Genomic DNA, 12,914 nt, shown 5'->3' on the forward strand with positions numbered 1-12,914 from the left:
GAGTGAGAGAGTTTAGTTTTAAGCCGCTTTTAGCAACATTCCAAAAATATCACGGCGGGGACACAAGAAATGGGCTTCACACATTCTACCCATGTAGGGAATCGAACCCGGGTCTTTGGCGAACGTATTAACCATTAGGGCTACCCCACCGTCCATTTTAGTAGGAACATAATTACATCAGCACAGCCAGACCGTGGTTCGGGTATAATGCTACACCACATAGACCGTGGTTCGGGTATAATGCTACACGAGCACAGCCAGACCGTGGTTCGGGTATAATGCTACACCAGCACAGCCAGACCGTGGTTCGGGTATAATGCTACACCAGCACAACCAGACCATGGTTCGGGTGTAATGCTACATCAGCACAGCCAGACCGTGGTTCGGGTATAATGCTACACCAGCACAGCCAGACCGTGGTTCGGGTATAATGCTACACCAGCACAGCCAGACCGTGGTTCGGGTGTAATGCTACATCAGCACAGCCAGACCGTGGTTCGGGTATAATGCTACACCAGCACAGCCAGACCGTGGTTCGGGTATAATGCTACACCAGCACAGCCAGACCGTGGTTCGGGTATAATGCTACACCAGCACAGCCAGACCGTGGTTCGGGTATAATGCTACACCAGCACAGCCAGAACCGTGGTTCGGGTATAATGCTACACCAACACAGCCAGACCGTGGTTCGGGTTATAATGCTACACCAGCACAGCCAGACCGTGGTTCGGGTATAATGCTACACCAACACAGCCAGACCATGGTTCGGGTATAATGCTACACCAGCACAGCCAGACCGTGGTTCGGGTATAATTCTACACCAGCACAGCCAGACCGTGGTTAGGGTATAATGCTACACCAACACAGCCAGACCGTGGTTCGGGTATAATGCTACACCAGCACAGCCAGACGGTGGTTCGGGTATAATGCTACACCAGCACAGCCAGACCGTGGTTCGGGTATAATGCTACACCAGCACAGCCAGGCCGTGGTTCGGGTATAATGTTACACCAGCACAGCCAGACCGTGGTTCGGGTATAATGCTACACCAGCACAGCCAGACCGATGGTTCGGGTATAATGCTACACCAGCACAGCCAGACGGTGGTTCGGGTATAATGCTACACCAGCACAGCCAGGCCAATGGTTCGGGTATAATGCTACACCAGCACAGCCAGGTCCGTGGTTCAGGGTATAATGCTAGACCAGCACAGTCAGACCGTGGTTCGGGTATAATGTTACACCAGCACAGTCAGACCGTGGTTCGGGTATAATTCTACACCAGCACAGCCAGACCGTGTTTAGGGTATAATGCTACACCAACACAGCCAGGCCGTGGTTCGGGTATAATGTTACACCAGCACAGCCAGACCGTGGTTCGGGTATAATGCTACACCAGCACAGCCAGACCGTGGTTAGGGTATAATGCTACACCAGCACAGCCAGGCCGTGGTTCAGTATAATGTTACACCAGCACAGCCAGACCGTGGTTCTGGTATAATGCTACACCAGCACAGCCAGACCGTGGTTCGGGTATAATGCTACACCAGCACAGCCAGACCGTGGTTCGGGTATAATGCTACACCAGCACAGCCAGGCCGTGGTTCGGGTATAATGCTACACCAGCACAGCCAGGTCGTGGTTCGGGTATAATGCTACACCAGCACAGCCAGACCGTGGTTCGGGTATAATGCTACACCAGCACAGCCAGACCGTGGTTCGGGTATAATGCTACACCAGCACAGCCAGGTCCGTGGTTCGGATATAATGCTACACCAGCACATCCAGGTCGTGGTTCGTGTATAATGCTACACCAGCAGAGCCAGACCGTGGTTCTATAACGCTACACCAGCAAAGCCAGACCATGGTTTCGGGTATAATGCTACACCAGCACAGCCAGACCGTGGTTCGGGTATAATGCTACACCAGCACAGCCAGACCGTGGTTCGGGTATAATGCTACACCAGCACAGCCAGACCGTGGTTCGGGTATAATGCTACACCAGCACAGCCAGAACGTGGTTCGTGTATAACGCTACACCAGCAGAGCCGCACAGAGGTTTGGGTATAATGCTACACCAGCACAGCCAGGTCGTAATTCGGGTATAATGCTACACCAACACAGCCAGACGCTGGTTCGGGTATAATGCTAAACAGGAGCAATAAATCCACAGTACATGATGTTACACAGGAGACATCAGGCATGCTTGGGGTGAGATGAGGACAGACAGGTTGTTGTAAGTATGTAAAGTTGCAGTCAGCCGGGACAGTCAGGTCGTCTGTTTTTCTTTGACTTAAAACTGGTCCACAGCAGAACTGCAGAGATGAATGATGTTTTTTACTCCTTGTCGGTTGTAACCCAACTGGCAGTTATAAAGCGGCTTTGGGAAGGTATTGCCTTTTGTTGTTTTATTTTATGGCGAATGTTTCTTATGTTACAGTGGCGTACGGCATTTTAGCGTTCTCCGATGTTTGATTAACACCGGACTGTCCCTTTATCCAGCATTTGAATGAAATGGTTGTCCCTTGTAGACAAATGTACTCTAAGTGCAATGAGTTGTGTAACCTTTGGCTTCAAACCAACTTTAAATGAATGTTGGTATGTAGGTAGGTAAAGCTTTAGGGCGACCTTGGGCCTCGGAAATCCTATATACGCCCAACACTTAACAACCTGTTATATTTATGTTCAGTAAAATTATGTCATACTTCCCCACTTGAATGAAGAAGTCTAACACAGCTCTTTGTATGCAGCCATACATTATATTATCGCCAAGTATTGTGTTCATTGTAAAAATGTTTTTAGTTTTGTTAAGCACAGTTCCTTTAAGAGCCTGGCGTGGTGTTTCATGACCTGGACATTCAATGAGATAGTGCTGAACTGTTTCTGGGCAGTGTAATCAATTTCTTGTGTTGATGGCAGAGTTATCTCCTGTACACGGAAGGTAATAAAATAGCAAAATATCACAGTCATTGGGTTTGTGACTAGTGTCATGTGTGAATGACACTCAATTTCAGTTAACGCATTCATTCGTCACGCCGAAGGCCAGGGTTCGATTCCCCACGTGGACACACTGTTAGAAGCCTCTTTGCTGGTATGCCTCGGCGAGTGAGTGAGTATGTTTTACGGCTTTTTTTAGCAAAAACACCTGAAATGGACTTCACACAGTGTACCAATATGGTTAATAGAACCCGGGCCTTCGGCGTGACAAGCCAACGCTTTAACCACTAGGCTGCCCCATTACCCTGGGCTGGGGGTAGCGTAGTAGTTAAAGCCACTCACGGCCCGGTTCGATTCTCCCATGGGTACAATATGTGAAGCCATTTCTGGTGTCCCCGCCGTGATATAGCTGGAATATTGCTAAAGCGGCGTAAAACTAAACTCACTCACTCCACTCATTACCCCTGATCATATAATATAAGATAAGATACACCTTGAAAGGTTATTTTATTAGATATCAGGAAAGGTTATTTTATTAGATATCAGGCAGCATAAAACATTGAAAGCAAGACATTTATGGTTATTTGTTTCAGCACATCTTATATTTAGCACTTTTTTAAACTTTAATAAAGCAGATCATCTTTGCAAAGAAAAGCCCTCTCTCTCTCTCACATGGAACTGAAGGCATGTCCCCGTGAAAGGCTTGTTGCTGTGACCGCCGAGGCACTCTGGTCGACCTCAAGCTCACCACGTCTTGGCTCATCCTCAGGACAGCCACATAGCCATCGACGTCGGAGAAACACGGCGTCCCCGAACTTGACCAGTGACCACGGTAAGATGGACGCAATGAGCAGCTCGTGGAGAAGGAGCTGTTTGGATGTCCACTGTCGGCGTCCTTCCTCAGAGACGGGCATGTCTGGGGACATGAAGCAGGAAGTTTAATCGTTAGAAGGTAACTGTCCTTTCAATTGGAAGTGAAACGATACATATTTGCACTGGCGTATCGTGAGATTTTAGGCGACGATACGATACACAAGGAAGTTTTTACTATAGCTTACTCATTCGAAGCCTCCAAATGTCTTTGTTAGAGAAGTATTGATACTCAACAAATCTCCACACAATGTAACAAAAAATGTTAACACGATACGCATCGTATAGTGACCAGTGTATCGTGATACTGTGGTACAGTGACCTATTTATCGTGATACTATCGTATAGTGACCTGAATATCATGATACGGATCGTATCGTGACCTATGGATCGTGATACTGTCGTATCGTGATACTATCGTATATTGACCTATGTATCATGATACTATCGTATCGTGACCTATATATCGTAATACTATCGTACAGAGACCCGTGTATCGTGATACTACCGTATCGTGACCTAGGTATCGTGGTACTATCGTTTCGTGACCTATGTATCGTGATACGTATCGTATCGTGACCTAGATAGCGTAATACTTTCGTAGATTGACCTATATATCGTGACACCTATTATATCGTGACCTAGATATCGTGATACTATCGTATCGTGATCCTATGTATCGCGATACTTTGTGAATCTTATCGTATCGTGACCTAGATATCGTAATACGTATCGTATAGTAATGACCTTTGTATCATGATACTATCATATAGTGACCTATGTTTTGTGATACGTATCGTATCGTAACCTATGTATCGTAATACGTATCAAGTATATCTGATCTAGTATACCGTGATACGTATCAACATTATGTACCATGATACGTATCGTATATATCTGACTTTATATATCGTGACACTATGGTATAGTGACTTAGGTATCGTGATACTATATATAACGAAAACAAGAAACAACATTATATATCTGAGAGCAGTATAACGAAAACAAGAAACGACTGTGATTAACTAAAGACACTGCAGTATTTCAATAAACAGTACAAGAAAGAACATGACCAGTATGTCAGATTGACAGTGAATAATTGAACCACAATTGACGCGAAGACTGACAGTGAGTAATTCAACAACTTCCACCTCATATACCACATTTAACGCTTCTACAGTAGCCAGATTGAGACCTGATATCGCATTTCCTCGAGTGCGAGACGGCTGTGAGACTGAATGTTAAGTGTTCGCTTCCGAAACAGAGAGACAGCGACACCGACAATCACATCTTAGCCCGTAGGGCCTCACAGCTTTAACATAGTTACTAGTGGGTCCCACCCACCAGTGAACGACACTGGGTGCCGTTGCACAAAGCGATCGTAAACTCCGTACGTTTACACAGACCTTCGACGGTCGCATCGCAAAGGTTGTTTTGGCACAACGGCACCCAAGAGATTAAGTTTCTTGATCCCAAAACGTAGATACGGTATATCAAGCACGGTTGTGCATTTGTCTAACGTCATCTCTGTGGAAACGCCGCCGTTATATTGCTGGGATGTTGCTGTGGGCGGCGTATAACTAAACTCACTCACTCACTCTGTCGAAACAATTTGAAATATGCTGATACACAGTGAACCAAGCAAAACAGTTCGCTGTGGTAGGTTGCGTCCCTTAGAAGTGTTCGGATCCAATTGTGGACCTCGCTTTTGCAAGACCGTACCCGCGCACATGGGAACTAAGTGGTAAAAGGCATTTCAATTTTCACTCAATGCACCATGCCTACCCACATGGATGTTACTAAAATGTGAGACATCTACCCCACTTTGCAACGGATAAGGGCGGCGGGGTAGCCTGGTGGTTATAGTGTTCGAAGACCTGGGTGCGATTCCCCACAGGAACACTGTGTGGTATACGACCGTTGTGCTGACATACCTACAAGCAATACAAGGGTGGACCGGGATTCGAACCCACAGTCACAGGTTCCTGGTGTGTCCAAGGGACGCAATTGCGTGAGAAAACTGGTAATCCGTGACCCAATTGCCACAACAAAGGCCAAGAGTAAAGCATTTCTTACCGTAGTGCTTGCCGTTACCTATTGTCCAAGGCCATGTGGTCGAAAACGTAGACTTGACCCATATTTCCACCGACTTCACGCTCGGGAAGAGTTATCCATTATCTTCAACCGCACCTGTACAATTGTACATGTGGTTCTTTATTGGCACATGAATATAGTCTGCTATCCAGACTGAAACAAATATACCCAATCCAGACCCTGCAAGCCTAGAATATGTGGCAAGTCTAGATTATCACTGCTTCATGGGGTGATTTCTAATGTTTGATGGGGCGGTGGGGTAGCCTAGTGGTTAAAGCGTCCACTCGTCACGTCGAAGTCCTGAGTTCGATTCTCCGCATGGATACAATGTGTGAAGCCCATTCATGTTGTCCCAAACCGTGATATTGCTAGAATATTGATAAAAAGCGGCGTAAAACTAAACTCACTCACTACCTAACGTTTGAATTCAGGGGTAATCCCGTCAGTGGTAAAAATCTTTACTGGTGTTGTGAAATTCCAAACAATCGTAGCTCTGCAAATTTGTTTGGTCTCTGAAAATAAGGAAAGTCTGTGGGCTCTTTTTTAATACTTATTTTGTAGTTTTTAAATTATGAATATAATGAGGAACCGTTTTTTCTATAAAAAATGCCCATTTCAGAGACAAGATGTCAGGCTAGTATGAATACATCACATAATGCTATCCGTAATGTTTCAGCAACATCACAACAACTTATAAATGACCGAGTCGCCCGTCAAGACCGAGTCTTCAGCAACCCATGCTTGTCGCAAGGGGCGATTGACATGATTGGGTGGTCAGACTTGCTGACTAGGTTGACACGTCATCGTATCCTAGTTTGGGGTGGAAACAAATCACGTGTCACCGATTGAGTGAGTGAGTCGGTTAGGGTTTAAAGCCGTTTTGACCAGTATCCAGCTATAGCACGGCGTGTCTGTTTTTTTGTGGGAGTAAAACCCGAAGCGATGTTGGTCTCAGACATTCAGCACTTTGGAGACACCCACGATCGCGGTTTGATGCTTGCAAACCTAAAACTATATTTGGGGCTACCGGGATTCGAACCTACGATCATGTTTTCTGGCGTCCTCAAGGGACACAGATGAGCACGGTGTGTGGCGGCGCGGGCATATTGAATGTACAGAACCCGTATCTTCGGCATGACTAGCGAGGTGAGGTGAGGTGAAATTGGGTTTTACGTCGTGCTTGAGAATGTTTCGCTCATATGACGACGTGCATGCGTGTGTATGTGTATGTGCGGCAGCTTGTGCTAGCCCAGACTTAAGCTGGTTTTATAGTGCTATCCCACTGAGATACCATGCCGCAGTGAAGCAGGAATACCCCACTCAAACACATTATACTGACTCCGAGCCGACCATTCCTTGTTGTACCCATTAATGCCGAGCGCCAGGCAGGGACCAACAAGTACCATATTTTAACGTCTTTTGGTATGACGCGGTCGGGGATCGAACCCGCGACCTTCCGCTCTCCGGGCGGACGCTCTAACCACTACACCACGGAAGCGGTCATGACGAGCGAGCGCTGCAGCCATTACACTACCCTATTTATCACTCAAAGTATACAACTTCTCTTTGCTTTAATTCCTACATGATACCTATGAAGATCCGGGTTACAATTGGTCTTCAGTAAACCTCGCTTGTCGTGAAAGGCGACTATCAGGATTGGGTGGTCAGGATCGCTGACTTGGTTGACACATGTCATCGTATCCCAGTTGCGTAGATCGACGTTCATGCTGTTGATCACTGGATTGTCTGGTTGCGCACAGACCGCCGCCATTTAGCTGGAATATTGCTAAGTGCGGCGTTAAACAACAAACAAACATAATACAGTCAACTCTCGTTAATCCGACACTTGTGGCTGCAGACAAATATGTCGGATTAATGTATTTGTGTGAAAATATCAATGTTTACTAAATGTCACGATCGTCATACTGTTGCATGCATATCAGAAATAGTAGATCTAGTTACATACATGAGTTGTCACTGTCAGTCAGTATCATGTTCTGCGCAGGAGTTGTGGCGTAGTTCCCCGCCAGGAAGGAAAGGCCGGCCAACAAGATAAACGTCCGTTCAGGAGGGCGGAGCATGTTCGATAGCCTCATCTGTCAAAAATACAAATGATTCACTCACATCTATTTACGTTCACACAAATACTTAAAACAAACAAATATGAATGAATACAACTAGTTTCATATCGACACAGCGGGTAGTACAGTATACACTTAAACATATTCTACAGTTTACATGTATACACAATGTTCCCATCGTCGAATGACATTCTCTTATCGGCTTTGGCAATATTGCTGTGTGCATACAAACAAACAAATGCTCAAGCTAATAGATGTCGATGATATATATAATGTGTTGCCCTGGACTTTCTTAAAGCTAGAATGGTCTTTCATGAATATTCATCAGTGGGCTAACAAACAAACAAAATACAAACTAGATGTCGAGACCATTCTAGCTTTAAGGTCACAACACACGTGCTTGTAGTTTCTTTACACAAGGTGGCAGAACAAAGACAGCAAGGATGTTTGTTTGTTTGTTGTTTAACGCCGCAATCAGCAATATTCCAGCTATATGGCGGCGGTAAGTAGATTATCAAATCTGGACCTGACAATCCAGTGATCAACATCATGAGTATGGATCTACGCAATTGGGATTCAATGACATGTGTCAACCAAGTCAGCGATCCTGACCACCCGATCCTGTTAGTCGCCTCTTACGACAAGCATGGGTTACTGAAGATCAATACTAACCCGGATCTTCACGGGTCGCCTCTTGGAAACAGCAGATGTTCATAGGCCCAATTGCAAACCGAAATCTCATGGGTTCTTTTATTATCAAGACAGTCAGCATGCATCAAGAGAGCTCGATATACCCGACTTCATAAATATCGTACGAGCACCTGTGCAAATATATGCTTAAGTGTGAAACTGAGATTTCAGAGTCTGAGAAACGTGATACTTTCGTTGCAGTGACAGAAATTTGATATGTTGACTGCAGAGAAAATATCACTTTGCCGGAAAACCGTTGTGGCTCAACACAGTTTTCTATCCAGAATCTTGTCACACAACACAAAATATATGCATTATTGAATGCATATAATAGATAGAATATTTCAAGTGGCTTGGCAAACATGATCTATCTGTTATTTCGTGATCTATGCCACTCGAGAGAATGTCACGTTTTTCACGTCACTTGATGACAGATAAATCATATTTCACTACACGCATGAAATATCCTCCATTTCCGTCATCCGGGCGGCATTATTGGCGTCATTCAAATCTTGGTGTGACGTTATGTCGGAATGACGCCAAAGCTGGAGATTTGGTTTTCTAAGACGAGGCCGTGATAGCATTTTCCTAAAGAGGAGCTCAATGAGATAAAGAAAATATTGGGCAGTAAAGAAATTATTACACTCGCATGCATGTATGTCATACTGATGTTACACTTGTCGGAGGGGTATACAAAGTACGTGATCGTGATCGAGACTACCAGTTGTCACACTTCCATTTTGGGGGATCGGTGAAATCGCTGAAATTGTCTGGCGATAAGGTGCCTCACTCTGAGAGTGCGGGCCCCAATCCCGTATAGAACTCAACCCCAAAAGACACTAGAATCTGGACTTTTGGTAAAAGCGGCGTAAAACCATACTCACTCACTCACTTACCATATATCGTTGTACTTGACGGGGAAAGCGTAATCCCAAATATACTTCCCATCAAAAGTTTAGACTAACTTAAAACACGTACTCACTATATCAATATATATATGTGGTTACATCGAAGATTGATTTCTCCATTAACTTGGGGGAACCAAGTGCACAGTTTATGCAATTACTTGTTTGGTAAAAGACAATATGACACACACTCTCGTACAGTATTCTTTATATGCATTATAGTTGCTGTTGACAGATCCCAAGATATACGCCTACTAGAAAAGTGACATAAGCTCTCGAGTTATACGCCTAAATATAACTGTTATAAAGACCGATTTGAAAGGCTGATTTTGTATTGACATAGACTGTTTAGATGTTGTGACTTGTAGCGTATCAATAGCCTCCACAATAGGGAAAGACGAAATAATGCAGGCAGACAGACAGATACTATTTATATATCTTGGACATGAGAATACAGTGGTACCATACAATACAATACAGTGGTACAATACAATACAATACAATAGTGATACAGTCACCCTGTAAGAGTAACAATCACACGTTAATCGTTTATCGTTCTGGCGTTCCTTAAAATGAGACATTATTTTGCAAAATATTTCTAATTTCCTAATTGTTCCTAATTTACTAGAGTGAAAAAGCTGAATTATCGGGTTTCTACAGTAGTAGTTGTTGATATATATACATATATTTTTCCATGAAGGACAAGTAAATAAATATGGAGACGTATTACCTCTATGAAAGATATGCACTTACGTCAGGCATGAATGATCTAGTAGGGAGAAATCGTTATGATACAGTAAACTCCAATATAGATAGATTTAATGAAAGGCATTAAGGATTTCTACTTTTTAAAACAATAAACGTTCACATAATTGATTACGAAGCATGTTAGCTCAAAATAAATAGAGTTTAGTATAGATCTAAGCTACTTGATAACATTCGCACTCCAATGGCGGCCACTATCCTTAGAAAGTCCAGTGAACCAGTCCCACAGGCAAATATGAACCTAACATTAAACATGTCCCCTATCTAAACTGATGTGTTCAAAACGAAATCTAAAACAATTCACCGTACCTTATATCAGGGTTCCTCTCCGTAGGTGATGTAATCGAAACGATTAAGCTTGTGTTGACGTCTGTAGTTGACGTCTGCTCAGTGAATTGTAAAACAGTTGTATATAGTAACGCAATGGTCACGTGACGAGTGTACATGTACACAGGAGGAAATAGTTTCGAAGGTCGCGATGATCGTATTTTAATTACGTCTTTGAATGACATTTAGAAGTGATACACATGAGGTAGAGAGTTTCTAACGGATGTCAACTTCTTTATCATGAGGAACACAACGATTCGGAGTGCATCCTTACTCCTTCATCAGGTGAATTCACTGATGAAGAAGTACGGATATACCCCGAATTAAACTCTCTTCCGTGATATAATTCCTATAATAATCTATGGGAGGGGCGGAGGTGGTAGCCCAGTGGTTAAAGAGTTTGCTCGTCACGCCGAAGACCATGGATCGATTCTAAACATTGGCACAATGTATGAAAACCATTTCTGGTGTCCCCCACCGTGATATTGCTGGAATATTGTTAAAAGCGACGTAAAACTAAACTTACTCACAATCTACAGGAGATACAATTACCTCAGCGCTATGATCGCTTTGTGGAATGAGTGCCGATGAAATAGTCGGCCAGGACGAAACAAACCTATGTAATAATTTGATGACTTTATACAACATATAACAGTGTCTACTTTTCAAACCGCCAAAGCATTTGCACTTTAAGTTACACTATGGGTTAGTAAATTTAAAATTCTACTACATTCATTATCGGGGTCGTCTTAACAACATTATTGCTCCCGGTAAAGCATTTGCTTTGGGGCCGTGCTATAATATAGTCTGTTTCATGTCATCTAATTATATATATTTTATTAAAAATAAGTTCATATCATATATGGCTGTAGTGTTGGTTATGACTGCTATCTGACTGACAAAAACAAATCAAGCTCGGAATAAATACTTTAACTGACTGCAAGATATAGTCCGTTTTGGCTTAATTGATCGATGAATTGCAATCTAACTCGAAAATAATAATATATAATACTCAATAAAACGCTGATCATAATCAAAACATCAGACCAACTTGTGAATTTTACAAACTGTCACTAAAGTTTGACACGTTCACGATTTGTTACGAGGGAGGAGTGCAAGAGAGGAACAGCCAGGTGTACGAGAGGCACGTGCACAAGTGCCGACAAAGTTATTGATTCATTACCCTGTGCTGTGCTGTCTCCACTTTCTCGCACACCTGGCTGTTCTTCTCTTTGCACTCCTCCCTCGTAACAAACAGTGAACTGTGCAAATATTTTAATGAGAGTTTGTAAAACAACTTTTTTGATTTTTAGGACATTAATTCTGCAAAAAATTCACATAGTTCGTCTGATGTTTTAATTATGAACAGTGTTTCATTGAGTATTATATGTTTAGTAGTTTTCGAGTTTGATTGCAATTCATCAGTCCGTTTTTGAGCCATGCAATGCAACAGTGTTATTCATTGTGTTACAACGTCCCATGTGTATCACATTGTACATGTTGTCAATCAGTAAGGGGTAGTGATGTGGTCTGCTTTCGGACTTGATGCAGAAAACTTGAAAAGTCTGGTAACCAGGATTGAGTGAGTGAGTGAGTACGTGCGTGCGTGCTCATTCACTCACTCACGCACCTTTTAGCAATAGTCCAGCAAAAATCGAGGCGGGGGACACCAGAAATGGGCTTCACACGTTGTACCCATGTGGGGAATCGAACCTGGGTCTTCGGCGTGAGGAGCCAACGCCTTAACCACTAGGCTACCCCACCGCCCCACACGGAATATAGCTAAAATCGGCGTAAAACCTCACTCACACTTTGTTGAAGTGACCTGTGTAAATACTTCGAGTTATCCGAGGTTCGTCACAACCGTACAATGACGACTAAATAGAAAAAACGCAGGATACAGACTCGACTACTGTTACTACTTTTCGACACAGCGGCAAAGGCAACAAACTCGAATTCTTCGTTTGTTTTGTGGACTAACGCTTAGTCTCTCAAATTATATAGTTTAGAAAGAAACATAACTATTTAGGTTCATGGTTGTATATGTTCCCGAGTGAGAGGCGAGATTTAGACCTGAACCTGAGGAAAACCAAAACTTGTTTCATTTTTGGCAATAGGTTTTCAGAAAGGCTGACAGGAAGGAAAATATTATGGTTCGGGGACTAAGAGATTTTGTATGTTTGTTGATTTACGACGCACTCGGGAATATTCCAGCGGTCTCTAAATAATTCAGTCTGGACCAGACA

At 43.5% G+C, this 12,914-nt stretch overlaps 1 long non-coding RNA gene across 1 annotated transcript; it reads right to left on the minus strand.

Moving 5' to 3' along the window:
- Positions 1-3,426: 3,426 nt before the first annotated feature.
- On the minus strand, positions 3,427-10,765 carry LOC124272886. The gene is made up of 4 exons (XR_006897466.1): positions 10,651-10,765; positions 7,867-7,996; positions 5,883-5,996; positions 3,427-3,852 (listed from the first exon to the last, which is right to left on the minus strand). It is a non-coding gene; the product is annotated as an uncharacterized LOC124272886 (long non-coding RNA).
- Between the last annotated feature and the right edge of the window lie 2,149 nt (positions 10,766-12,914).

Source organism: Haliotis rubra, unplaced genomic scaffold (genome assembly GCF_003918875.1).
Source record: "Haliotis rubra isolate DU_JTF1 unplaced genomic scaffold, ASM391887v1 Scf1031, whole genome shotgun sequence".
Taxonomy (NCBI): domain Eukaryota; kingdom Metazoa; phylum Mollusca; class Gastropoda; order Lepetellida; family Haliotidae; genus Haliotis; species Haliotis rubra.